Below are 27,111 nucleotides of genomic sequence, written 5' to 3'. Positions count from 1 at the left end.
CTCCCACTCGTCCGCCTCTGCCCAAACGGACCCAGATGCACAGTCGATGGTTGTGGCAGCTGTGCTGATCGGACCGCGCCTGTCAGCCCGCGCACAGGCACTCGGGTGCCACACACACCGAGCCGTGCGGCTGGCCTTCCTGCGCCCACGGCGCACTATGCAACCGCTGCGCTTCTTGGGTACTGTTCTTCACCTTACTCGGCCCTCTGCTCGTCCAGCCGGTCGGATGCACTTCTCCAGTTTTTCAGCTTGTTTTGGCACCAATGAGTCAGATATCTGCCTCCCCTTGCACAAGGTTGCTCAGGAGCTCACAGAGATGCGGCCATCTTGGCAGTGGGCTCTCTAGCGCCCCCATCCAAATCCTTAATTGTTGCGATTCAGCTATCCTGCTCTTTCAAGAACATCCATTGGGGTTCATACAAAGTGGTTCAAGCGAGTCTCAAATCTCAATATAAATAAGACATGTGCAGATGGAGTTTGTGATCAGTCTTGTTTGCAGGTTCAGTGGCAAGAGGTTGCTAGAGCATTTGATGGAGAGTTTGAAAATGAAAATGGAGAGGGTTTTGTCTAGGCAGGTAAAACACGCAATTGCTCTCTGTGTGAGTACTGTATGGCCTGCAGAGTTCAGGATCCACTGATTGCCTCACGATGCCCAAAAAGAGCTGAATAACCCACTATAAGAAACAATGAGCCTCCTGTGCCGACCTGTGGATTTTGTGGTGCATTCAATCACTAGACTGGCCCCATATGGCCTGCAAAGCATTGAAAGCATCAGGAATTGATTGAGATGGCAATAGCATGAGAGCCAGTATGGAGCATTTAAGAGTGGTGCACAGGGCTGGCTTCAGATTCCCCAGTAGAGGTCCTGGGGTTCCGTATTGGCTTGACATCACCAACCGACAGAGCCATTCTGCCCAGAAGGTTGAGGATTGTCAAGTTGCAGTGCCCAGGCTGGCACATAGTTGTGAAGGTCTGGCCGCCCAGGGAGAGGGTAGAATGGAGAAATGGTATTTTTGGAACACCATTGCCTTGCTATCGTGGTCACTGTGCGCAGGGTGGGCCTGTGGAATGCAAACACCTGGGGGGCGGTTTTTTTCTGGTGATGCTGGGCCCAAGGACGTTGGCCTTTTGCCTGCCCTAGTAAACTGGCATGGTAGACTGTCCAAACCAGCAAAGATCTGCAGGTTGTTTGTTCTACATGAAAGATCACTGTAGTTCCATTGCACATTTATAGGTTAAGGTTGTTTAAATTAAATTAGCAGTATACTTCAAAGGGCAGCCCACAGGGACTGGCTGGGTTGGATCAGGAAATCAGAAACAGAAAGACCCATGGGCATCAATTCCAGGAGGTGGCAAAGACATCTTCACAGCTGACGATTGCTCCGGTGCACTCTGCTCTTAAGCCGGTGCATTGGATGAGGCTACAGCCATGAGGGACGATCAACATTTTCTGAGAAGAAAGCTTAGGGGAACCATTCTTTTCTTCAAAGCAAGACAGATCAAAGCAGCACATGTCTGTACCCCAGTCCTGTGCTTAGAGGCTGGTGTCCGGCACGAAGCAGGATACAAGAATCCAATTGAATACCTTATTTTACAGCTTATGCTGCTGGAATTTAAGAGGGATATTAAAGAGAGTGCCACAAATCTTTCTCAAAAATGTGCATATTTAAGTAACTTTGGGTCTCACCCTAAGTTACTTGGGGAATCCAGACATGGACCCCTTGCTCACTATTATTAGAGAGGCACAGCTCCACCCTACTGATGAGGTCCAACCAGACTGAAACACGTTTCTGGGGTTGCTGTTGGTACTCTTGTTCAGAGGAGAATTGCCTAGCATTTCGGTGCTGGACTGCCCCAGGGCAGGACAAAGACTGATATGTTTGGGATATTTCTTCTCTGTGAAAGATAGTGAGCTAAAGACTCTGGATAAGTCTCTCATAACCAGGGCTAATGTCTGGTAGAGAGTCTCCCAGGAACCCCCTTGTTATGAGCATTTATGTGAGCCAAAGCCGTCTTATACCCAGCCATGAAGAAGAGGAAGAAGTAGAACAAAGCTGCGCTACAAGATCAAAAATACCTCTGCAGGACAGAAATAAATTCTTCTTTTGCAAAAAAAGAAGGGAAAAGAATACATCAATTATATTTGATAGCAACTGATTCAGAAGGCATTCGTTTGAATAGAGCAGTAGAACTGTCTAACAATGACACATTGAAGATTCGTCTTAATGATTGTACAGATCCTGGAGACCCTCATGCATGGGAAATTGCATAACACAAGCTATGTTGGAACACACATGTAGTGAATTTCTTACGATGCAAGCCTATACTAAGCAGAAAGATGCAGCCAAATTAACTGTCTTCCGAAACAACAAATGTTGAATTTGTGGGCCTCATTACACGGTAGGCGGTAAGGGTTTACCAGTACCGGTAAGGGCACCGGTAAACCCTTACCGCCTTACTATGAGTTCCCTTTGCGGGACCCGATCTTAACGGCTGGTTTTACCAGCCGTTAAAGTAGGGTGCCGCAAAGGGACCTCGGTGCTAATTACAGTACTGCAATTTGCGGTACCATAATTACCACCTTCCCCGTTCTCATTATGCCCTATGGGGGCTCAAATGGGAATGGGGAAGGTCCCTGGTGAATGGGGAATTACTGGTCCTTTCAACCTTGGAATGGACCGGTAATTGCTCCATTCACCAGGGAGGAGTCGGTAGGGCTTTGGAGGCAGCCATGGCTAATAGCTCCATGGTTACCTCTAAGCTCGTAATGAGGCCCAGTGATTTTCTCCTTGAAGGCAATGTAACAACAATGAGGGAAATTGAAAAGCTTTACAGGAAAATTGCAGCTAACAATGGTTTAGAAGAAGGACGGGTGAAAACAAGAAAACAAAACAAAAGTTTCATAGAAGAGCTTAAATGTATTGGCAGTATTTTTATTAATCCCAAAAGGATAAATGAATTACAAAGAACAAAGAGTCTCACTGAAAGTGACAACGCATGTTGCTCTCATGCAGAAGAAGAATTTGAAGATGTTGATAAAAATATGAGAACCCCTTTTGAAGCAGCTTCGATGTTACGGAGAGCCGTACTAACTTGTGAAAAATTGAAGTTTTGAAGAAGTGAATTTGAAAAGTGGGATACCACTGTAATGAACAGGGCTCATAAATTGTCACAGATGTTTATATATGAAATGCTATTACCATGACAAACTTCCTATGCGAGCACTTCTACTACACGGCATACCTGCAAAATGCTGTTGCAAGTGACAGTAGGGCTCAGCAAATTCATCATTCAATTTCTGCGTAGAGTCCTTCCATTTGAGGCACAGATAGCCACAGAGGTAATATAACACATAGATGAGTGTGGAGGATTTTACATTCCCTCAGAGTTGGTCAGAGGCAGATTTGTCTATTGTGCTGCTGACAACATTGACTTCCTTGAGGATCCTCCGCATGGTAAAGGAACTTTGCAAGGTACAGTTATGATGGTCTATCAGAAGAAGGAGGAGACAGATGTCATGAGCCCAATTGAAATATCAGTACCAGCATCACTTTGAGCACTGCACAATATTCCTATGTCCCTGTCTGAGGTCATGTCTTGCAACATTCCCAAAGGGTGTAGACCACAGAATCACTAATTCTACAGAGAGGAATAAGGTTATTTTAGATTCCAACAGGCTTGAGGACCTACTTTGGATGATTACGGAAGTCTTGCCGTTGTGTGATTTTAAAGAATGTTTAGATGAAGCATTGCTGGATACACATTGTAATCTCACTGAAGAAACCAAGGTTGATGAAGGTGAGACAGAGTCAGAACCACTCCCTACAGTTCCGACTTGGTCAGCTTAATATTCCATTATAAGTGATCCTCCAACTAAAGAAACTAAAGTCTGCGTAGTCCAACTCATAGATGCCAGCCCAACAAGCACACAAACACAGGTCACATTCATAAAGAAATTGGGGAAAAATAACATCTTTTGTCACCCCAGAATTAAAAACAATTGTATCATTGAATCTTGGCCTTAGAATTGACTATGGCTAAAAAAGACTTGTCAAAGAACTGGCTGCTTAGACCAGTTGAGCTACATATAATAATGGTGATGCTTCAAGCTATTTGTTCTTTCTTGGATGGTACAGACATTGAGGTCACCCTAACTGTACTTTATGATGCAAATATTGTGTCGAAGATTCTATCAGGGACGTGTATAAGGAGATCAGTTGAAGCACACACGTCTCTAAGGCTTTCACTGTTCAAATGCATCATCGATTAATTCTCCAAAGAACATGTTGAAATCAAGAAAATAAAGGAACCTGAGTTAAAGAAGTTACTTAAAGGTTTACAAGTGGATGATTCCCAAGAAACAAAATCTGTCCACAATTACGTTGTGACAGTTCTGTCAAATTTTAATGTGATGCCAAAATGGAAGCATTTGAGGCTAGAGAATCTCATGAAAAGCCAAAACTCTGAGTGAGTTGCTCTTCAGTACATCCAAACTGAAAACTGGGATTTACACATTGCATCACTCGAAGAGTTTGAGTACTTTTTTGCCCTCTATTTGATAAACTGTTCAAGAATGATAACATGGTACTTAGCAAAAATGAAACAGCTTGGAAAGCAAACACCCAGACTTGTGAAGTGAGCTTCAGAATGGCAATTGCGTAGTAAGCAAGACAAAATTATGATATGGCATTTATAACGCGCCTACACACAAGTGTTTCAAGGCGCGATGGGGCAAGGGACGGGGAAACAGAGGGAAGACCTACAACGATCCTACTAGGCCAGGTGTCATTCAGATCGCGAAAGTGCATGGGAATGGGAAGGAGGGGAAGTGCGGGGGAAAGGGGAGAGGTCAATGCAGTACATGGGATAAGAAAATAAATAACAATAAGTAAAGTACGGCCAGCAGGTGGCAAGTGCAAGGGTAAGTGCAGACATCAGGTGTCAAGTGCTGGTAGTGGGACTGTAAGGATACAGAAAACAGGCCCCAAGTGCTGGGTTGCCAGGAAAGCAGTGCAGGAGTGCGACAGGCGGGGGAGGGGACCTGGGCCCGAGAACAGAGGGTGGCTAGGTCACCAAAGCAGTTTCAGTGTCAGCGAGGAAGTCAGCAAGGGAGAAGAGGAGAAAAAGCAGAAGCAAAGAGAAAGGTTTTGAGGGGCTTCCGGAACCGAAGATGATTCTCCTCAAGTTTCAGGGAGGCAGGGAGGCTGTTCCAGAGGGAGGCCCCAGCCGAAGAAAGAGATCTACCACCAACTTCTTGCTTTGAGAAGCGACTGACCCTGAGGGAGTTGGAGGCAGATGAGCGAAGAGCTTGAGAAGGAAGGTATTTAGGAAGACACAGTTGAAGAAATTGAGGCTCAAAGCCCCAGAAGGTACTATTTTGTGCTTTAGGTTCAGATGAAGCTTTAGAACATTAAAAAAGGGCAATGAAAGTACTTGTTGGAGTGGTTAATATTACTCAAGAGAAGCAAGCTCTAGCGCAATTCTTTTTAGCCTCTCCTGAGCTGTCAAGTTTGTCTACAGAAGCAAAAGAACCTGTAGGAATTACAGATTACAAACGGTCAAAACATCACTACCTAACATCATTCAAAGCAAGACGCCAAAAGGAGATGTCAAACAGATCTACAACTCGATCATGACATTGACTAACCATGTGAATTATCATGGAAAAGAACATATCAACAAAGGCAGTATTTGATGAAAAATGTCAGAAGGTATGAGAATCCTGAAGGCACTCTCACAACTACTCCCCAGGGATCTTCTGTTCAGGTGGCCAGGGAATGGCCACTGATTTTGGATCCCAACCCTGTGGGTGGACCAGCGAGGGAGATCACCTGAGTGGAGGGTCCTTGGGGATAGGGGAGAGGGTGCCAGAGAGCGAGACACAGTATCCCCCCTTTCCTGACATTGGGCCTTATTACGGGTCTGGCGGTAAGCCTGCCAGTGATACCGGCGGCTTGCCGCCAGACCCGAATAAAATGACTGCGCCTGACTTCCCGGTAACACCAGGGGATCACAACCGCGGCGGCAGAGTAGTCAGGCGCCGGTAATTCTGTTAGTCCCAATTCCCATTGAGTCCCATAGGGCTCAATGGGAATGGCGACCACAGAAGCACCGACATCGTTAATAACTCTGCGGCACCGTTAATAATTCTGCGGGCGGGTGCCGTTCTGCCCATCAGGTCTAACCCTCGCGGGCGGGACGGCACCCACCCGCAGAGTCGTACTGTGCCGGTCCATTAACAACAGTGCTGGTAGGCTTACCGGCACTATTGTTACCGGACCTGCACAGTTGTAATGAGGCCCATTGACTTACCCTACCCTCCCTCAGCCTTTGTAGGATATTGCTGTCCATATCCTAATTTTCCCCTTGAAATTACGCTAAGTACCGAGAAGAGGAAGATGCCTAAAAGTGTAATACAGATGACCTATAGGAAACACCACTATAGTACTGTGGCGAAGAAGAAGCATCCTGGAGACTACAGGGCTGAAGATCAGGCATGTCCCAGTAATTGGTCTAATTGGAATCAGGCAAACCAGGCGAGCAAATCATACCTGAAACCCCTTGATAGGGATCAGGTGTATCAAAGACGCAGCACCAGTGAACTTGGAGAGACAGCAGTAGGAAGGCCAGCCCAACCTGCGAGAAGGCAAGGGAGAACAGAACGCTGAGACGCTGAAGGACTGCATGGTGAAGCAGAGTGCAAATGTGTGGTGATGGAGCCGTGTCTGCAATAAGCTGGTGAAGGTGGGAGAAGGGGGCTGTGGAGAGTGTCGACCCCTTTGTTATATCCAAGCAGTGCTCGTTCCCCTGAGTGGAAGTACAAACCCAGAGGTGCCTTAGGGGCAGGCAGTGGGACCATGGCCTCAAATACAAGAAATTGTCTTAACGAGGAATCTAAAGAAAAGAGCAATGCGACCGGCGAGTTTCAGAGAATGTGAGAAACACGGTGCATGTATGAAAAATGCTGAGCTACATTGTATCGGAGTAGTCATGTGAAATTGGCACGTGTCATGCGCTGCACAGGTTGGCACATATGGGATCACTGGCGCTCTCGCCACCATTCATTTATCCATGTTCTTCCGCACCGCATCCGCGGTCTAGTCTTTTCCAGCATGGCCACTGCCTGGAAGTTCATATTCCCCGCCCTCCCGGCGGTCAGCACGTTGCAACCCTTAGCCTAGGTTTCTCCTTTGGGTCTACATGCTGTTTCCCCTTTTTGGTGCTCTGCTGAGCCTTCCTGCTTTTGTTCGCCCGCCACGTTCCTCTGCGGCTTCCTGCTTTTCTTGCGTTTCCCGCTGGTTCTGTTTCTTTCTGTGACCACGCCTGAGCGCTCTTTCTCTCTCTCCCGTCCTTTCTACTTATTCTCCCTTTCTCTGGCTTCCCTTTCTTGCATCTGCTCTCTCCTTCGGGTATTTGGCCCGTCTGTTGTGGTGTTCTCCTTTTCCCTTCGTACCTCAGAGTTCACAGACTCGCTGGCCCGTCTCTGCTCGGATACAACCTCTCGCTGTATCCCGCTGGGCATGCTCTCGTTCCCCCTAGGGCGCTGCTTAGTGACAATCCATTCCTGGTTTCCACACCTTGACCATCAGATCTGGAATCTGTTCTCTTCCTCGGGGGGCCTGTTCTCTGAAGCCATCCTTACACGTTATCCTGGATCACAAGCTACTACCTTACCAGATACCTGTAAAGAACACACTATGCCTGCAAAGGAACAAGGTTTTTTTGTGGCAGTCTTGACTTTTTCCCCTATCTGGCTGCCTAGGAAGCGAGGCCAGTGGCCTGCTTGCCAATCAAGCAACCACTGTGGCATCTTCCCGAGGCAGACCCTACCTACATAAAAAAAAGGCTATCTAACGCAGGGTAAAAAGAAGACTCTGCAACAAGACACCAGCAGTTCAGGTGAGAATGTAGGAAAGTTCACTAACTCGGAAGACGACACCTGACAGGCTGACAGATTGCAACGCAACGACCTGACAGGCTGACAGATTGCAATGCAACGACCCATGGTTCTATCTTCAGGCATATACGACGGATCGCCCAAGAAGCTTAAAGAATTCGTAGAAGCCTGCTGTCATGATGCCTACCTCCGGGCATCCGGACCAAGCCCATCAGCCCCGGGAGCAGGCATCCAGATATTTATTAAAACCCCAGCAGCCCCGGCTAGGGGCTGTCTGGGTTCAGTCCTGGCGCATTAGGCGCCAAGCTCATAATAGAAATCAGTCCTGGCGCTCATAGACATTACTTACCTCATGCAGACCATGCTGCAACTGAATCCAAGCCAACGTGAGGCTTGGATGGGACTATTTTGTTACAGGGACTATTTTTTACTCGGGTGTGGTTCTGGGGAACTTCTTACCTGGAACTACTTTGGAGGCTATTTAAACCACGCCCGATCAGCAACACACGCTTCGCGTTATTTTACATCCAGCAGCGTAACGCTCACCGTGCCTGCAGTCAGCATCCAGTCTTCAGCCACGCCAGTCGCGAATCCAGAGCTCCTAACAAAAGAGGAAAGAAGACGTAAAGGTTAGAACACCGACATTATTTCAATCCTTATCTGATTCCGGATCCATCTTGTCTTCAAACTTGAAAAGGACATTATTTCTGCACGCGTCGCATCGCCAGCTGCAGCGCCGCGCCATACTCACCAGTCCTCACAGCATTTTTCGATCCGGCTCTGCCTCCATCATTTTCTTCGCCGAACTCCAGCACCTGGGGGAAAACAAAAGAAACAACAAGGTGAGCCAAGAGAGCCGACAAATATAATCTCTTACCACCATAGGCTTACCTGATTTAACACCGGAGCTATTACCCTTTAATACGCCTCATCTTCATTTGCCGCACCTATAAAGGGAGAAAACAACAAGTTAAACTCATGCAACTTTTACCGGACAGTGTTGGGTAATACAGACCCTTACCTGAACGCCAGCAGCTGTCTCCAGGCAATATTCTTTGGAACCAGTTGCAATTCAACAAGGGAATGGAATAAGAGTGATCATCGGACATATTGAACTATTTGAACTTTATAAACCCCGGAGTCAATATTCCTCCGGAACTCCTCCAGTACCTTCAAACCAGTGAAGTAACTGGTATCTACGCGCCCCTGCATGCCATGCAGGATGGAGAGCTCATCATTTAAAAACATAAGGTGAGGTTACTAAAAGGGGATATCGGAGGTGACAAGAGGGGAGAACGAGATCAGTGGGAGGGGGCCATCACTAAAATCCATGGGTGGCTATATCCCTTTCTCCACTTTCAGGAGAATACTTCTACGGATCAAGCAGACGAGGTTAGACGGGCCAGTCTAGACAGTCATCTCGGCACTAAGCATCACGTTGGTGGAGACCGCAGCTGTCCGGGTCCGATCGCGCCCCTGTGGGAACCAGGTGAGCGTAACACCTGCATGGTCCACTTCACGTTTAGGGCCAGTACATATGCCTCAGAACATTCCTGGGTAGGGTTCATGATTTCTAACATGATCGGCAATGTACTAGCATGGGCTACTCTGCTGATAACCAGCAACAACCCTGTTCTCCATGACTATGGGGTTTTTCTAGCAATACTCAAACAGACCTTTGAACGTCCTGTGACCACATTTGTAGCATGCGAGGAGCTGTTGGATGTACACCAGGGGTCTACTGACCTCCTCACTTACATTACATATTTCAAACTACTTGCCACAGAAGCCGGTTGGCCAGAGCAAGCACAGTATGCCATATTCCGCCTTGGAGTGAAGGAAGAACTTAAAGAGGAGCAAGCCTGAACTCCTTGACCACCCACCTTTTCCAACCTACTGTCCACGGCACTTAAGATCGAACACCGTCTAGAGGAACGAAGATTTGAGAGGAGGAAAGGCAGGAGCCCCTCCGCACTACTGACTCCTTGAGGTTCAACTTCTCAACCCACTGTTCGTCAATCTAAGGAGGAACCCATGCAGATTGGGTCTGCCAGAGCTCCACTTACTCCAGAAGAAAGAAAGCACCAGAGAGATTCTAGTCTGTGCATGTACTGTGGGTCGGATGGTCATCTGCTCTGGAATTTTCCGGAGGTCTCTTCTTGACGTCCGGGAAATGGGCGACCTCGCTCCTAAAAGGGACAAGTATCCGAGGTCTTCCCTACAGTCCCTACGTATCGTTAACGGTTTCTCCCTCTCTCAGTACTGAGGACTCACGTCTCATGGTTGTCGCCCTACAGATCCAAGTCAACAAACAGAAGATCGACACCCTAGCCCTCATCGATTGTGGTGCAGCAGGACACTTTATTGACACACTATGGGTGGACAAGGTCGGTATTCATCTAATTGAATGGGAGGAAGATCAGAAGGTGGAAGGAGTCGATGGCACACCTCTTAGTTTGGGGCCCATTACGCACACCTCTGAAGTACTCCTAGTCACCGTTCTCCAACATTCTGAGAAGATGTCTTTCAACATCATCCGGGCGGCACATTTCCCGGTGATTTTGGGCATTTCGTGGCTAAGGAAACACAACCCGACTATCGATTGGGCTAATAACATACTGGAATTTAACTCTGCCTTCTGTAGGCAACATTGTCTACTTGGTAAGCAAAATGAAACTGTAACCGTGATGTCCTCAACCATTACTGACTCCAGAGGAGTTTATTGCATACCACCAGAGCTCATGGAATACGAAGAGGTATTCGTCAACAAGGCCTTCCAGGACCTACCTTGTCACTGTCCTGAAGATTGCGCTCGTGACTGTAAAGACTGGTAGGGGGTGTCTGTACTTCTGCTCTCTATATGGTAGAAGAGAGGCACAGAAGACCCCAGCCAAGATTCTCTATTACGGTAGCAATGGACGAGCAATCAAGGCCTAGCTTCTCAGGAGGTGATGCAGGCTGGTTCTTAAGTACAGTGTAGTCCCCAAGCCCCCACAAAGGAATGTCCACACACTGTATTGGTTAGAACACAGTCTTTATATAATCAATATTCAAGGTTATGTACACTTATCATAATAACTCACTTTGTACTTAGGAAAATCAACAATGGCAAATATATACAATTCTAAAGTGGTACCACCCTTTGTATTAGATCTCATTAAAGTGCATCAACAATACTGTAACAATGTCACACAGATCAATAGAGTGAAACCAACAATAGAGAGAGGAGAGAAAATAAGATGGTTGAGCAATAGGCAGAATACTGGCCCCTACCACTAGACACAGTTCTGTGTGGAGATCCCCCCACCTGGGCAACCTGTAAAATAAAGATATAGCACAAGCCCAGTCCATATATTGTTCTGCAAGTCTTATTCCCTCCTATAATGTTTTTACCCCCCCAATGTACCTGGTGGAGTCGAGTTCTTCGAAGAGGCGTCGACAGATCCTTCTTGAGCGACCCCCTTTCAAGTGGGAGTCACGGATCGTCGAGAGGCGTCGAGAAGCGTCGAGGAACTCGGCGTTCGGCGGCGGGGAATCGACGGCCCTTCTTGAATGCCTTCCCTTTCAAGCGGGAGACACGGGGCGTCGAACGTCCGTCGACAAACAGGGTAGAACGGCGTCGATGAGGCGGCAGCTTCGTCCGAGCGGTGCTCGTCGGCGTCGGCGTCCTGCAAGGCAGAGGCGTGCGGGGCACCTCGGTGACAATAGTTCTGGACCGCAAAGATTGTGGAGACGGAGGCCCAGCAAGGGCGTCGAGTCGTTCGAGTCTTTGTGGTCTTCGGGTGGCGGGAAACCCACCGGTAGGTTTCTCCTCAGCGCGTTGGTCGTCCTCGACTTTCTCCGGCAGGATAAAGCGGTCGACGGTGCGGACGAGGGAGTCCTTCGATTCAAATGTTCTTAGGCAAAGGAGCGGGCGGCTCCGGTCGTCGGCGGCACGGCGTCAAGTGGTTCCCACGGCTGGGCAACACAACTTCGACGGGCCTCCAGCGGTTACACAAACCTGCGAACCCTGGTCGACGGCGATGGACTTCGACGGCGGCGATGTCCGGGTGCTTCACTTCGATCTCCTCGGCGGTCCCGTCTCGGGTCGGCAGCCTTTCGAGGGTCTGTCTTCCAGGGCGCTTCGGCGAAGATGGAGCGGTGCTCGATGGTCCCTCGGAGCAGGGGAAGAGGGCGCCTTACCAGGTCCTCTCTCGGGTCAGTCTTCGACGATTTCGGCAGCCTTCGGATCGGTCAAAGCAAATGCAGCAGCAAGTCTTCTTCTTCCAGCTGGACGTCGAGGATCAGCAGTTCCAGTTACTCTTAGAGTGGAGACTCAACTCCAGAACGCTTCTGAACAATTACCAGTGGTGAGAGGTCCCCAGATATACTATTCTGTCTCTCATCCACACTGCTGGCACACACTCAGCAGCCAATCATACAGGAGGGCATTCATGCAGTCAGTCAGCCAATCAGGCACACAGTGCATTCAGGCCACACTCCTCCCTTTCAGACACTCACAACAAGGAATGTGGATTGGGACAAGTACCCAGCCATTCAACACTACACACTGCATTCAGGCCAGTTTCGGGCAGGGCTGTCTCAGTCTTTGTCTCTCATGCCAGAAACCAGACAACCACAACAAGGAGTGTATATTGGTCACACACTCCGTTCACCCAGGTCCCACCCACAGGAGGTACCCACAACACACAGTCACTGGGAGGGCTCCAGTCAGTCAGCATGGAGCTGCCACCAGCCCATACCCTGCTCTGTGGGCCACCCACAGGTGCCCAAAAACATACACTAGGGGCACAGGGTTGTACCCCTACCCATGGGTGCCATAAGGGTATCCCATGGGTCTGTTCACCAAACCAAACGAGAGAGCTGCACTGCCAGGAGTCCCACATGGACTCCTGGGCAGAAAACATGACAGAACACACGATAAAAAGCAGTAAAGGACAAGGATTCAGAGGCCCTGTCCCTCTGATGCATTTCCAGCATCACAGTCGCCCCCCCCAGACTGAGGTGGAGGGTGTCTAATCTCCCACGGGATAGACACCCTCATCCAGACGGTCAACATACCTTCTGGAAAGGCCATCTGCATTATCGTGACTCTTCCCTGGTCTGTGCTCTATGGTGAAGTCTAGCCCTTGCAGGCTAATGGACCACCTGAGCAATTTCGGATTCTCCCCCTTCATCTGCATAAGCCACTTCAGGGGCTTATGATCTGTTTGGACCTTGAAGGTAGACCCCGTAAGGTAGGGCCTAAAACGCCTAAAGCTCCAAACTATGCTAAAACACTCCTTTTCAACAGTAGCCCACCTGAGTTCTCTACCCTTGAGTTGTCTACTGATGAATATGATAGGATGTTCTCTCCCTTTGTCATCTAACTGGGACAAGACAGCTCCAATTCCGGTGTCGCAGGCATCCGTCTGGACGATAAAGGGTCGGCTGTAGTCAGGCGCACACAACACAGGTGCCCTACACAGACTTTCTTTCAAGCCATCAAAGGCCCTCTGACAGTCTTCGGTCCAATTAACCTTCCTAGGCTGTTTGGGTGAAGTTAGAGCTGTCAGGGGTGCAGCTATGGTTCCATAGTTGCCATGAAATTGCGATAGTACCCAGTGAGGCCCAAAAAGGCTCTCACCTGGGTTTGAGTAGTGGGAGTCTCCCAGTTCTGTACATCCTGTACTTTACTGGAGAGAGGTTGGATTTGACCCCCTCCTACCTCATGACCAAGATAGGTAACTTTCCCCTGAGCTATCTGGCACTTGGTGGCCTTGATAGTGAGGTTAGCCCTTTTCAAGGCCTGCAACACCTTATCCAGATGTGTCAAATGCTCTTCCCAGGTGTAACTGTAGACGGCAATGTCGTCTAAGTAAGCCACACAAAAGGCTTCCAGCCCACTGAGCGCATGGTTGACCAATCTCTGGAAGGTGGCAGGGGCATTCTTCAATCCAAAAGGCATGACCCTAAACTGGTAGAGTCCCTCAGGTGTTGAGAAGGCCGTCTTTTCCTTGGCATGGTCCGTCAGAGCTATTTGCCAATAGCCTGAGGTAAGGTCAAAGGTGCTCACAAATTTGGCAGCACCTATGGTGTCCACGAGCTCATCAGCCCTGGGCAATGGGTGCGCGTCAGTTTTGGTGACGGCATTGACTCCTCGGTAGTCCACACAGAACCTCCAATCCTTGGTACCCGCCTGGGAACTTGCCTTGGGGACAAGGACCACTGGACTGGACCAGGGACTGGTTGAGGGTTCAATAACACCCAGATCCAACATCTTGGCGACCTCAGCCTGGATGTGGTTCTTGACGGTATCTGACATACGGTAGCACCTGCTTTTGACAGGCACACTGTCACCAGTGTCAATTTCATGCCTACACCACGGTGTAAGGCCTGGCGTCAGTGAAAACAGAGAGGCATACTGTTGGAGCAAAGCCCTGCAGGCCCTCTGTTGCTCGGTTGTCAAATCCGGAGGGAGATGTACTCCCTCCACTGAGCCATCCTGAGGGTCGCTGTGCAGCAAATCAGGAAGGGGCTCACTCTCATCCTCTTCTTGCCCTGAAGCTAGCAAGAGACATGAGACTTCTGCTCGTCGGTGGAAAGGCTTGAGCCTGTTGACATGGAATACCTGAGGGGCTACCCCAGAGGCTCCCATGTCAACCAGATAATTGACTTCGCCCATCTTGGAGATGATCCTGAAGGGTCTAGTCCACTTGTCTGCCAAAGCTCTAGGCTTGGTAGGCTCCATCACAAGGATTTCCTGTCCCGGAGTCCAATCCACTTGCGAGGCTTTAAGGTCATGCCAGTACTTATTCAATTCCTGGCTGGCCTTGAGATTTGCTGTCGCCTGACCCATCATCTGTGTCATCCTCCGTCTGAGGCCTAACACATAGACCCCCACTTGCTTGGCGGGACCGGGAGGGGTGGCTTCCAAGCCTTCTCGGATCAAGGCGAGGGGCCCCCTCACGGGATGTCCAAAGAGTAACTCAAAGGGGCTGAAACCAACACCCTCTTGAGGTACTTCTCTGTAAGCAAACAGCAGGCATGGCAGGAGGAGATCCCATTTCCTCCTTAGGGGTTCTTCCAAAGCCCCTAGCATGCCTTGAGAGTTTTATTAAATCTCTCAACCAGACCATTGGTCTGGGGGTGGTAAGAGGTGGAGAACTTGTAGGTTACCCCGCACTCTTTCCACATGGTTTTCATGTAACTAGACATGAAGTTGGATCCTCTGTCAGAGACAACCTCCTTGGGGAATCCAACACGGGTGAAAATGCCCAGGAGAGGCCTGGCAACCACCTGGGCAGTAACAGTCCGAAGGGGTATTGCCTCAGGGTACCTGGTGGCATGATCTACCAAGACCAGGATGAACCGATGTCCACCTGAAGTGGGAGGGTCAAGGGGACCGACGATGTCGATGCCCACCCTCTCAAATGGTGTGCCAACCACTGGCAATGGCTGCAGTGGGGCAATGACCTTGCCTCCAGTCTTGCCAGACAACTGACAAGTTGGGCAGGTCCTGCAGTGGGACTCCACCTCTACTCCCATCCGTGGCCAGTAGAAATGGGCAGAGAGCCTCTGCTTAGTCTTCTTGGTCCCAAGATGACCAGCCAAGGGCACCTCATGCGCCAACTGCAGTAGAAAGGGCCTGTAAACCTGGGGTACCACCAACCTCTTGAGGGCACCAGGTTCAGGCTTAGTGGGCTCACTAACAAGGAGCTCACCCTCCCAATAAATCCGGAATGTGCTAGGCACTTCTCCTTGTGCCTGGGACAGGGCCTGTTTCCTCAGTCCCTCGAGAGAGTGGCACTCTCTCTGTCCCTTACAGAAGTCTGCCGGGCAGGGTCCACCTTCAGCTAACAAGCATTGAAGGTCGGGGTGATCCTCCGGGTTGAGAACCTCTCCCACAGGAGAGTCTTCTGTCTCTTCTCCCACAGGAGTTGAGTTTGGGTTTTCCACTGGACCCAGCCCGTCCGGAGCATGGATCCCGATGGGTGCTGTCGGAACAGCAGGAAGAGAAGGTGTTCCCTCCACAGAGGTGGCCTTCTTGGTCTTCCTTCTTCTTGCCTTAGGCCTCGCCTTTGGCTCGGGTACCTGACCCACAGCCAGACCCGGTGTCACCTGTGACCTAGTGACTGCAGCAGCAGTCATGGGAAGACCATCCGAGATCAACCCCAACTCTACTAGATCATTTCCTAACAGAATGTTAGCAGGGACATTGTCCTGAACCAGGACAGGAAGCTTGGCTGTCTTGTCTCCAATCATGAGTGTGACTAAGGCTACAGGCGATAATTTGGGAGGCCCACCAGCTAACCTGGTGGTTCTCAGAGGAGCACCTACATAGTCCTCTGGCTTGAGCAGGGTCCTATCCACCACTGTCATGCTTGCCCCAGTGTCTCTCAAACCAGTAGAAGGCTGGCCATTCAAGAGGACACTTCTCAAAAACCTACGGGTGTTCTGTGGGATAGTCGCCAGTACTTCTGCATACTGGTCCCAGGCCCCAAGGGACACTAAGGAAATCTCTACCGGAGCACCAAATGTGATCCCGGTAGAGTAGGGGAGGACAGTGGCCTCCACCTCAGACACGGGGTAAGGGTAGGTTAGGCTGACAGCCTGTACTCCAAGTGCCTTACCTTTACACTTGGAGTCACCCCTTTTGTGATCCAGAGCCCCACAGTCCCAACAAGCGCCAGGAGTGCGGGGTACGGTACTGGAACCACTGGGAGCCTGCTTTGCAGCAGGTGGACCACTACTCTTATTCCCACCCACAGATGACTTATCCCCACTAGATTTTTGGGTCTTGGGAGAGGAAGGTTTAGGTTTACTTGACTGTGACTGCTTGTGGGACTCCCCAGCCTTCTGAGAGGCCCCCTTTTCTTTGTCCTTGTCCTTCCCACTGGAGTCCTTAGGGGACACCCGGTGGGAGACCCACTTGTCAGCCAACCTAGCCAGCTTAAAGGGGTCCAAAATGTTCTGGTCAGCCACATACTGACGCAGCTCTGGTGAACAGGCTTCAGAAAAATGCTCAAAAAACAAGAGGTGGGACAATTCAACAAAAGTCTTAACCTTGTACCCATCGATCCACCCCATCATGTTCATGTGCGCAGCACTCACCCAGTCAACCCAAGACACATTCTCTCTTTTCTTAAAATCCCTGAACCTTCTAAGGTATTGGGTAGGTGTCTTGCCAAACTTGGCAATCAAAGCAGACTTCATACACTCATACTGACCCCTTTCTTCCACACTCAGCTTCAGAATACAGTCATATCCAGTTTGAGGCACTCTGCTTAACAAACACTTAGCCCAATCTCTTTTATCAACATCATGAATCGCACAAGCCATTTCAAACGCTTCAATCCATTGGAGGATATCTGAACCCTCCACAAATACACCAACCAAATCTTTCATAAACTTGGTGGCTGGGGACCTGACACTCTCACTGGTTTTAGCTGAAGTCTCCACTCTAGCTTTCTCTAGCTGGATTCTCTGACATTCAGTGTCCTGGCTCTTGAGTTCAAGATCCCTATTCTTGAGCTCCACTTGTTGAGCCAACTCCTCTTTCTTAAGTTCAGCATCTATTTCCAACTTGCGGTATTCAAAGGCCAATTTCATCCTTAATAACTCAAGCTCCAAGGAATTGCTGGGGTTTGGAACAGAGGCAGCAGGAATGGCGGCATTCCCAGAAACAGATTCAGCAGAATCCCCAGGGGCAGAGTCCTCATTGGTTGCATTCCCCCCCTCATCAAGAGTTTCACTATCAGTCTGGTAGTCCACCAGGGCAGCTATCAGCTCAGCCCTAGACTTATCCACAAAGTCTAACTCCCTGGCTTCACAAGCACTCTGGAGAGCCTCCAAGCTCATCCGAGTCAATTCGCCATTTGCAATAGACTCCATTGTTTGTAATGCAGTTATCTTGTACACAACTAAACCTTAATTTAATAAAGTGCAGATGTTTTGTAAGTGGCACGGTTATACACTGATTCTTAAAACCATAAGCATCCCACCGCTGCCACCAGCTGTAAAGACTGGTAGGGGGTGTCTGTACTTCTGCTCTCTATATGGTAGAAGAGAGGCACAGAAGACCCCAGCCAAGATTCTCTATTACGGTAGCAATGGACGAGCAATCAACGCCTAGCTTCTCAGGAGGTGATGCAGGCTGGTTCTTAAGTACAGTGTAGTCCCCAAGCCCCCACAAAGGAATGTCCACACACTGTATTGGTTAGAACACAGTCTTTATATAATCAATATTCAAGGTTATGTACACTTATCATAATAACTCACTTTGTACTTAGGAAAATCAACAATGGCAAATATATACAATTCTAAAGTGGTACCACCCTTTGTATTAGATCTCATTAAAGTGCATCAACAATACTGTAACAATGTCACACAGATCAATAGAGTGAAACCAACAATAGAGAGAGGAGAGAAAATAAGATGGTTGAGCAATAGGCAGAATACTGGCCCCTACCACTAGACACAGTTCTGTGTGGAGATCCCCCCACCTGGGCAACCTGTAAAATAAAGATATAGCACAAGCCCAGTCCATATATTGTTCTGCAAGTCTTATTCCCTCCTATAATGTTTTTACCCCCCCAATGTACCTGGTGGAGTCGAGTTCTTCGAAGAGGCATCGACAGATCCTTCTTGAGCGACCCCCTTTCAAGCGGGAGTCACGGATCGTCGATAGGCGTCGAGAAGCGTCGAGGAACTCGGCGTTCGGCGGCGGGGAATCGACGGCCCTTCTTGAATGCCTTCCCTTTCAAGCGGGAGAGACGGGGCGTCCAACGTCCGTCGACAAACAGGGTAGAACGGCGTCGATGAGGCGGCAGCTTCGTCCGAGCGGTGCTCGTCGGCGTCGGAGCGTCGGCGTCCTGCAAGGCAGAGGCGTGCGGGGCACCTCGGTGACAATAGTTCTGGACCGCAAAGATTGTGGAGACGGAGGCCCAGCAAGGGCGTGGAGTCGTTCGAGTCTTTGTGGTCTTCGGGTGGCGGGAAACCCACCGATAGGTTTCTCCTCGGCGCGTTGGTCGTCCTCGACTTTCTCCGGCAGGATAAAGCGGTCGACGGTGCGGACGAGGGAGTCCTTCGATTCAAATGTTCTTAGGCAAAGGAGCGGGCGGCTCCGGTCGTCGGCGGCACGGCGTCAAGTGGTTCCCACGGCTGGGCAACACAACTTCGACGGGCCTCCAGCGGTTACACAAACCTGCGAACCCTGGTCGACGGCGATGGACTTCGACGGCGGCGATGTCCGGGTGCTTCACTTCGATCTCCTCGGCGGTCCCGTCTCGGGTCGGCAGCCTTTCGAGGGTCTGTCTTCCAGGGCGCTTCGGCGAAGATGGAGCGGTGCTCGATGGTCCCTCGGAGCACGGGAAGAGGGCGCCTTACCAGGTCCTCTCTCGGGTCAGTCTTCGACGATTTCGGCAGCCTTCGGATCGGTCGAAGCAAATGCAGCAGCAAGTCTTCTTCTTCCAGCTGGACGTCGAGGATCAGCAGTTCCAGTTACTCTTAGAGTGGAGACTCAACTCCAGAACGCTTCTGAACAATTACCAGTGGTGAGAGGTCCCCAGATATACTATTCTGTCTCTCATCCACACTGCTGGCACACACTCAGCAGCCAATCATACAGGAGGGCATTCATGCAGTCAGTCAGCCAATCAGGCACACAGTGCATTCAGGCCACACTCCTCCCTTTCAGACACTGACAACAAGGAATGTGGATTGGGACAAGTACCCAGCCATTCAACACTACACACTGCATTCAGGCCAGTTTCGGGCAGGGCTGTCTCAGTCTTTGTCTCTCATGCCAGAAACCAGACAACCACAACAAGGAGTGTATATTGGTCACACACTCCATTCACCCAGGTCCCACCCACAGGAGGTACCCACAACATACAGTCACTGGGAAGGCTCCAGTCAGTCTAGCTGGGCCTTCACAACAACACCATATATGGAACTTCCACCCAACAGCCAGCCAGAGGGAAGGGACAGAGTCAGGGCTTCCCAGGACTTTGGGAAAACAAGGTAACAGGCAATAGAAAGCAAGAGGCCACAGGGGCCATCTTGTTTCCTATCAGGAATCAACTGACCCCAATGGCAGGGCCTGGGTATCCCAAAATGGAGGACACCCAGAGCACCTGTCAAATTCAGCATGGAGCTGCCACCAGCCCATACCCTGCTCTGTGGGCCACCCACAGGTGCCCGAAAACATACACTAGGGGCACAGGGTTGTACCCCTACCCATGGGTGCCATAAGGGTATCCCATGGGTCTGTTCACCAAACCAAACGAGAGAGCTGCACTGCCAGGAGTCCCACATGGACCCCTGGGCAGAAAACATGACAGAACACACGATAAAAAGCAGTAAAGGACAAGGATTCAGAGGCCCTGTCCCTCTGATGCATTTCCAGCATCACAGTGACCTTGTACCAGGCGCTCTCATCCCTTTTGTACACATGTTTTCCCTGTCTCTCTCCGAGAAAAAGGCCTTGAGAGAGTACTTGGATGCCCATCTTGAAAACAGACTAATCCAACCTTCCCGATCCCCAGCGGGAGTGTCATTATTCTTTATACCCAAAAGGGATTCCACCGAATTGAGGCCTTGCATAGACTACAGGGGGCTTCATGAAGCCACTTTCAGGGACCGGTAACCCATTCCCCTAATCTCGGATAGCCTGGAGGCAGTCCAGGGAGCCACTGTATTTTCCAAACTAGACCTCAGAAGCGCATACCAGCTGCTCAGAATCGGGGAGGGTGACGAATGGAAAAAAGCCTTTAGAACTCCATACAGGCATTTTGAGTACAAGGTCATGCCCTTTGGGCTCGTTAATGCTCCGGCCGTTTTTCAAAAGTTCAAATGTTCATGGAACGGTTGTTCTCTGACCTCTTATTCCTGACTACCATCGTCTACCTGGATGACATCTTGGTCTTCTCCCACAATCCGCAGGAACATTCAACTCATCTTCAGGTAGTATTCCACTGGCTTCAGACACACCACCTACTCGTCAAACCCAAAAAGTGTCTCATGATGGACCCCAAGAAAGTCTCGGCCATCCTCAGTTTTCCTGGCCCGTCCTCGGTTAAAGAAGTCCAGAGATTCTTAGGACGTGCGAACATTTACCGCAAATTCATCGCCAATTTCTCCAACGTGGTGTTGCCCATCACTGCTCAACTAAAGAAGGCGGTCAGACCTTTCCGGTGGACAGATGAAGCAGATCTCGCGTTGCAACATCTCAAAGACCTGTTTTGCTCTGCACCCATTCTGCGTCAACCCGATCAGACCAAGGCTTTCATCATCGAAGTGGATGCTTCGGCTTGTGCTGTGGGAGCCGTCTTACTCCAGGAAAACGATGGCATGGACCACCCTTGAGCCTACTTGTCTAAAACCCTAAACACAAGCCAACGTAACTACTCTGTAATAGAGAAGGAACTGCTGGCCATGAAGATCACCTGTGAAGAATGGAGACACCTAGTGCAAGGCGGAACACATCCATTTACCATGCGCACGGATCACAAGAACCTAAATGTTCTACAGAGCATGGAATGAGTCAAATGCCACCAAGCAAGATGGGCCTACTTTTTTGCCAGTACGATTTTTCTATTATCTACTTACCCGGCAGTCAGAACACATTGGCGGGCGCCCTTTCCCTCCGGGATCCCCTGGAACGTTCTTCCGATCACAAGCCTGATGTGTTTTTTCCGAGGAACAGGATAGTCAGGCTGGTAACCTCCTTCCTCCAAGATGTTAAAGAGGCTGTAGTCAGTGCCAGACCTGCCTTGCCAAGGACGACAGACCATCATGTGGAGAACAAGGATGGCCTTCTATTTATGAACCAAAGGTTATACGTACCCACGCTGAATCTGCAACAGAAGGTGTCCTGGAGCCACAACAACATCACCGCGGGGCATTGCTGCAAGAAGGGTACTTTGGAGTTCGTCACATGCACTTTTTACTGGCCCGGTCTGTGCTCGGATGTGGAGGCTTACATCAAAGCATGCCCGGCCTGTGCGTGGCGTAAGCACTGCACCCAAAAGCCCATTGGCCTACTGGAACAAGCTCCGGTACCCACCAAGCCCTGTTATCATATAACCACAGACTTAATTGTCGTCCTCCCCTCTCTCAAGACTGTTTGTGCGTAATGGTTACAGTATATTTGTTTTCCAAACTGGCTCATTTCTTCCCTCTGCCAGGTGTTCCATCAGCTTCAGTCATGGCTCAGGTGTGTATTCAGGACATTTTTCGCCTCCATGGGCTACCTGAGAAAATCATGTCTGACAGAGGGAGTCAGTACACCTCCAAATTCTGGAAGGCACTCTGTACCAGACTGGGTATAGAGAGGGCTTTGTCACCTGGTTTTCATCCCCAGACCAATGGGCAAATTGAGCGCCTGAACACTACTCTGGAGCAATACCTCCGATGTTACATCAACCAGCAGCAAGACAACTGGGTTTCCCTACTTCCCATGGGCCGAGTTTGCCTATAACAATACCATTCATACAGCCTTAGGTACCAGCCCATTCCTCTGCACCTATGGCTCCCATCTTCGCAGCATATTCCCGATTTGTCCTCCACCTACCAACATACCTTCTATAGAATCCACGTTGGCAGGAATCACAGCCGGCCACAAAACCGCTAAGAAAAGTCTGCTTGATTCCCAAAGAAGATACAAGTCTCAGTCGGATCGCCATCGCTCTAAAGGACCCGAGTGGAGTGTGGGTTCCAAGGTCTGGTTGTCCACAGAATAACTTCCCCAGTGGGCTCATCCTTCTAAATTGTCTCCTAGGTACTTATGCCCCTATGAGATCATCTCCAAGGTCAATCCGGTGGCTTATCGACTTAGGCTTCACAAGAGCCTAGATCGCGTCCATCCGGTGTTCCATTCGTCCCTGTTGTGCCCCGTTGATTCCAACATGGCTACCTCTCCCATTCCGGGCCGCATCTCCCAGTCTGCTTCCAGACAGGAGCAATATGAGGTTGCACCGCGATTCATGTTTCAAGAGGGGACGTCTGGAATACCTGGTGAGCTGGAAAGGTTACCCCACTTCGGAAGACTCTTGGGAACCATGGTCCTTTGTTCACACCCCCGCTTTGGTCCGCAAGTTTCATTGGGCACATCCCGGTAAACCCAGTGACCCCACAGGCTGTCGTGCGCTGCACAGGTTGGCGCGTATGGGATCGCTGGCGCTCTCACCGCCACTGATTTTCCCATCTCGTTTTCTTCTGCACTGCATCCACGGTCTAGTATTTTCCAGCATGGCTGCCGCCGGGAGGTTCATATTCCCCGCCCTCCCAGAAGTCGTCACGTTGCAACCCTTAGCCTGCGTTTCTCCTTTGGGTCTACATGCTGTTTTCCCCTTTTGGTGCTCTGCTGAGACTTCCTGCTTTTGTTCACCAACCGCGTTCCTCAGCGGCTTCCTGCTTTTCTTGCGCTTCCCGCTGGTTCTGTTTCTATCCGTGACCACGCCAGAGTGCTCTCTCTCTCCCAACCTTTCTAATTATTCTCCCTTTCTCTGGCTTCCCTTTCTTGCATCCTCTCTCTCCTTAGGGTATTCTGCCTGTCTGTTGTGGTTTTCTCCTTTTCCCTTCTTACCTCGGAGTTCACTGACTCGCTGGCCTGTCTCTGCTTGGATACAACCTCTCGCTGTATCCCACTGGCCGTGCTTTCGTTCCCCCTAGGACACTGCTTAGGGATGACTCATTCCTGGTTTCCACAACTTGACCATCAGACCTGGAATCCATTCTCTTCCCCGGGGGGGCTGTTCTCTGAAGCCATCCTTCCACGTTATCTTGGATCTCAAGCTAATACCGCACCAGATACCTGCAAAGAACACACTACGCCTGCAAAGGAACAAGGGTTTTTTGTGGCAGTCTTGACTTTTTCCCTATGTGGCTGTCTCGGGAGCGAGGCTAGTGGCCTGCTTGCCAATCAAGCAACCACTGTGGCGTCTTCCCGAGGCAGACCCTAACTACATAAAAAAGGCTATCTAACACGGGGTAAAAAGAAGACTCTGCAACAAGACACCAGCAGTTCAGGTGAGGAGGTGGGGAAATTCACTGACTCGGAAGACGAGACCTGAAAGGTTGACCGCACGTTCTCGAAAGTCTCTGATTAAAGCGGAAGAACAAACTGAAACTGACGCAATGCTCGGAATTAATGGTCTAGAAACAATATATTAGAGTGGTCACATGTGAGGAAGCTTTATGTGTTCAAAAGTCTCTGATAAATTAAGGACACTGAGAAAGTGATGTGAACTGTAAAACTATGCAAAAAGAGAATGAAAGCTGTGGATGAGCAGCCTAGGGAAGCCAGTGAAGTGCGAGCAAAACACAAAACTAGCAAAACTCAGCTAAACAAGTAGAAGTGAAGGCTGTAAATAAAAGCCATCTAAGTGGAATTTGGAAAAGAGAGCCAAAGAAGTGCCAAGAAAGAGAAATCATTAATCAATGAACTTTTGAGTCTTCTGAGTTGGTTGTGAACCGCCAAGCCGACCTAAGTCAAGGTGGTAGACATCTTTGGCAAGGGCAACTGGATGCGCAACCTGTAGTGGGTGGGCCGTGCAGCCTGTCAACTGCGCCTAGACCAGGAAGCCCAAACAAATCTAGGAAAATTGTGAAAGCAACCCTGAAACAGGATAGAGCTGAACATTGTGAGATTGTTTTTGGAACCAGTGTTTGAAGCTTAGGGAAGGGAACCCTAAGCTCCTTCAGAACATTGTGAGATTGTGTTGTGAACCAGTACTTCAAGCTTGGGGAAGGGAACCCTAAGCTTCTTCTGAACTTTGCATACTGAAATCAAGTGGGCTTTGAACATGGGGAAGAGAAACCCATACTCTGAAGGAACATTTGAACTGTATCCTGAACTTAGCAAAGAGAGCTAGTGACTGCTCCAGACTTTAGGCCTCATCAGGAGGTTGGCTGGACCCCAGCAGTAATAGACCCGGGATACCGCCAACGCAAATAGCGTAACTGCTACTCGGTCCGGCGCTATTCGTGCCGAATCACGAATAGCAGTTAAGCCCCACTATTAGCGCCGGTGCAAATTGCCTCTGCACTATTAGTGCAGGAAATGCCCTCTGTCGACGCTTAGTGATTGGGCCAGTGCCCAAATACGGCGGTAATAGCGTTGCCACTACATTTAAGGGCTACCAGCCAACTCCTGATGAGGCCCTTTATTTTGAACACTATTGAGTCTGAATAACCCTACACTACATTTTTGTATTAGATGTGAGGGCAAGCATAGGTTTTGACACAGACATACTTTTAATTTGGACTTACAGATATAGGGGGTCATTCCGAGTGTGGAGGTAGCCATGGTGCTAATAGCACCATGGCTGCCTCCAAACCCGTGTCCGGGTAGTCAGAATGGGGACTTACCGGGCCATTCCAACCTTGGAGGACCCGGTAAGTCCCCATTCTGAAAACCATTCCCCATTCCCATTCGAGCCCCCATAGGGCTCAATGGGAATGGGGAAGGAGCTAATAACGGGCCCGCAAATAGCGGGCCCGTTACTAGCTTCCTGGTCCCTTAGCAGCTCTAGCTAAGGACGGCTGGTAAAACCAGCCGGCCTTAGTGGGACCCGCTAAGGGACCTCGGAATGCGGCCATAGGGGGTTAACAGCACCGGCATCCTTACCGGTGCCGTTAACCCCCTACCGCCGTACTTGGAATGACCCCCATAGACTTCCCTTAGTTTCTTTAGGTAGGGAAATCCCCACCATAGTTATAGCGCAGGTTAGGCATTACACCCATCCTGATACTTAATAAAGATTCTATTGTTGAATTCACAGTCTGTTGTCTGTGTCATCTCTTGATAACATACATGTTTCACAAAGGACACATCAAGAATGACAGAAAAAGATTGCCAAATGTATGTTGTGTGACGAGGGTGCGCAGGAGACACTACCCATCTATATGTAATACATTGCGCCTACATCCACGCATCCTAACCTTTAAGAAACGAGGATCGAACCCTCTCCGGCAAAGCCTTTGCAGGACAAGGCCCTGGTGTTCTGCGATGCAGGTGTTTGGTGGCAAAGGGATATCGGTGCAGAGTGCGATAGCGTGATGCAGCCATCGAACATCAGCGTCCGAACAGTGCCGGTAGGGGGAGCAGCCACTACTGCTCCCTACTAAACTACCCGGCCTTAGCGTATACTTCCACCTAACTGTCTGACATAACATACTCTGTCTCTGCGCAACCCTAGGCTCTCCCCTTCCAGCCATTAGCCGTACTTTTTCATCTTTCTTTAGGTCCCCTCGTTTGCGGTTTCTATTGTACTGTGATACTTGTCCCTTAGGCTCTCTCCCTCTGTCTACGTCCCCCCATAACTGCGGTTATTGCTGTACTGTGATCTGTGTTCTTTAGACTCTCTCTCCCACTCTCTAGGTTACCCCCCCTAACTGTGGTTATTGTTATACTCTGCACAGGCTCTGCATCTCTCCTCTCTCTCTTCCGCTCCCTCATCCTCCTACTTCCTCCGTGCACCCTCTGTGGTGCTTTCTGTCTCCCCTATCTTCCCTAACTACTACTCTATCTGCTATCCTATCCCTCTCACTAAGTCAGGAAGGAAGAAGTTCATGAGGGACATCCTGGTCTCTAACCCAGGCCTCACTATCGCTGATACCTACATCAGTGCTTCCTCCAAAGAGACTCTTACTGACATCCTCTTTGTCATTCCTTCTCCAGACCTATTGACCCCTCATATGGTCTCTATTCTATCTCCTCTTTCCTCCTCTCTCAATAATGGTGGCACTCAGTGGGAGGTTCTATTGGCTTCTCTCCACTCCTCCAAGACCATCTTAAATGTCTATGTAAATGGCACTGTCTTGGTCCAGGGCCCTCAGCCCAATCTCCTTCTTTTTGATAGGCATCTCCCACGTCTTATCAACTTCCTTCCTTCTGCTACTATTCCTACCAGAACCCCTCTTGCTCCTCCATCACCTCCTTCCTCGGCCACCACTCTGGCACCCTCCTTTTCCTCTCCGGCTACTTTTCCATCTCCTTCTACCTCCTCTGTACACTCACGGGGCCCTCTACCACCTTCGTTCCTGTGATTTCACTGTTGAGAATAAGGATAGTGTCTCGGACTGGTCCGGTAGCAGACAGTAGATTTATAATTATCTTCAAAATTGGTGAAAATCAAATGCTTGTACCCCTGCTCGGAAGTCTTTCAAATGTGACAACCTGCTCCACGGCGCTACACTCAACTCTTGCTCTGCTGTCAAACACTCCTCTG

The 27,111-nt window shown here is 49.8% G+C and overlaps 1 protein-coding gene across 4 annotated transcripts in view; it reads left to right on the top strand.

Annotated features, from left to right (window-relative positions):
* The window catches only part of PCNX2 (pecanex 2), a 3,925,748-nt gene that overhangs the window by 2,262,428 nt on the left and 1,636,209 nt on the right, over positions 1-27,111 (top strand). The gene's annotated exons all lie outside the window — the stretch shown is intronic.

The sequence above is a fragment of the Ambystoma mexicanum genome, chromosome 4p (genome assembly GCF_040938575.1).
Source record: "Ambystoma mexicanum isolate Mex_15411 chromosome 4p, UKY_AmexF1_1, whole genome shotgun sequence".
Taxonomy (NCBI): Eukaryota; Metazoa; Chordata; class Amphibia; order Caudata; family Ambystomatidae; genus Ambystoma; species Ambystoma mexicanum.
This window is presented reverse-complemented; position numbering and strand designations above follow the sequence as displayed.